This window comes from Cyprinodon variegatus, unplaced genomic scaffold (assembly GCF_000732505.1).
Source record: "Cyprinodon variegatus isolate N-32 unplaced genomic scaffold, C_variegatus-1.0 Scaffold329, whole genome shotgun sequence".
Taxonomy (NCBI): Eukaryota; Metazoa; Chordata; class Actinopteri; order Cyprinodontiformes; family Cyprinodontidae; genus Cyprinodon; species Cyprinodon variegatus.
In genome coordinates, this window is record NW_015150782.1 from 668753 (window position 1) to 671157 (window position 2405).

The following is a 2405-nucleotide window of genomic DNA, read 5'->3' on the forward strand; positions in this document are numbered from 1 at the left end:
TGAACCTTCATCAGCACATATCGTGCATCCCTAATCTGAAGGCTTCTATTGGACCTGAGCAGAACCGCAGCCTGCTGGCCACACGCCACCGATCCAGTAAGGAGCTCACACCAAATACTGAGTGCATAGAAATGAACCTGGTATTTAAAAACCACACGTTTCAGTTAAAACATCCTTTTTATTGACTTATTTCATACTCTAAATTTCTTAGGTGTTAATTTTCTGAGGAAGAATTTTGAAATATTTCATATTAAGTGGAAAAAAATTGTTTATTTTAATTTTTTTAATAGGCTTATATGGTTTTGATCATGGCTGTCTCATTGTCTGACATACATTAGAATAGTTTGGCTGGAATGTGGTTCAATTAAAGAGCAATAAAAGATAAGATCACGCTAACCATTTCCTTCTGTATTCAAACCCCGTGGCGGCGTGTTTGACCACAGAGGCTGAAGAACACTTCATGTCTGACGAAGGTCTCAATTAAAACAAAAGTAAAAAATAAACGCTTGTATCGATTTTTAAAGGAACAGCGGCCATCTTGGATTTGAAGGTAAGAGTTGGTGAGGAACCTGGAATGGAATTTTGTGATCTAGTGGAAACTGCTGAATATTTATATTTCATTTGAGGCCCTTTGGACCGATATTATTGATTCCCTGAAATTCCTTTTCTGAAAATGTTTTCTGACAGAAAAATCATTTAAGGTCTGATTCTGGAAAACTTCCTCATAAACACTAACATCATTCTAGTGAAATTCTTCATCCACAAAGTTAAATACCTTAAAGTCCAAACTTAGTTTTCTGTGTTTCTGTGTTTTACTTGAAGGCTCTTAAAACGATACAGAACAAAACGTTCCAAAAACTCTTCTCTTTACACGACTTACAGTTTAATCCTTATTTATTTAATGTTTTTTCATGTTGTACTTACAGTATACTTACTGTGCCATTTCTTTGCACGCTAATCTTATACTACTATACTTTGACTTTAGGTTTGTAAATTAATACTTTAACTAATTAAAAAATAAAACAATTCTGGGATTTTTCCACCTTTGAACCTGGAACTGAATTCACCCAAACAGAGTTTAAACCAATCAAAGAGGGAATTAGAATGACTATGTATATATATATATATATATATATATATATATATATATATGTAATAAGCTTGCATTAACCATATTAATTCCTTCTGTTTCTCTATAAAATGTTCTTGCTCTTCCTTCCATCTACATTTCTACCTTTTTCTTTATTAGAATAAAACTCCATATATTTGCAAACTATGGAAAAATTTTATGGAAAATATGTTTTTCTGTGTGTATGTTATCAACTCTCTGCATGCGTCATGCGATATTTCCTTAAATATTTAACCACAGATTGATTTTCCAAACCAAACATACGACCAATCAATAGATATGCGACACCTTCCCAGCTCAGCGCTGTGATGCTGACGGTTCATGATGCTGTGGTTTTAAAACCAACATTCTTATTACCCTGCAGACTCATTTGCACCTCCTGTCCTGATCAATCAGGGATCCTCTCTGTAATCTCCTCAGATTAAGGCGGCAGAGCACATCTGCAATCTGTTCTTTAATTCCTTACATCTAACAGGTTTTACTTGCATAAGGGAGATCGTGCCTCAATCTGACCCTAAAGACATTTATTCAGGGTAGTGTGGGAGCGGATAGGAGGAAGAGGAAAAGGGGAGGAGGTGTTTGCCGTCTAACAATGCTCTGGTCCTATGGGGGGGGGGTGGTCAAAGGTCAAGGTGATGAGGTAACAAATGATTAATGTTAACAAGTATAGGAGAGGAGAGGTCTGGTTCAAAGTAGAAACAAGTGTTTAATTGTTGAAAGTATTTCATAAGGAACATTCAAATCCAGATGGAGGCAGAGGCGTATCTAGAACATTTTTATAAGGGTGCCAATAACCAATGTTCACTGAGGGGGGGGCTAAATACAGATGGCACCAGAACCTCAGGGTCAATCTACACTGTTCCAACGGGCAAATGAACGAGCTAAACATCCATATCTTCTAAATAAAGACTAACTATACTTTCCTACAGCCTTTGCTAACAAATAGATATATTTAAACATCTGTAACTTCTAGATAAAAGGTAAAGTGGAGAAAATTCTTTCAGGTTCTGGAGCGAACATCTTTTCCATTAGTGCTGGGCGATATGGAAAAAATCATATATCATGATATGGACTATTTTATATCACGATAATGATATATATCGCAATATGCTCCAATTGAGTACATTTTCAGCAAATCTCTGAAAAATATGACAAAATAATATAATTGCTTACTTTTTCCAACTTTATTTTGAAGTGACATTTATAGAACTGTCACAAATTAGAAAAATAAATTGTAGTGCAACAACATATATGCATAAGATTAGGTGGAAGTATG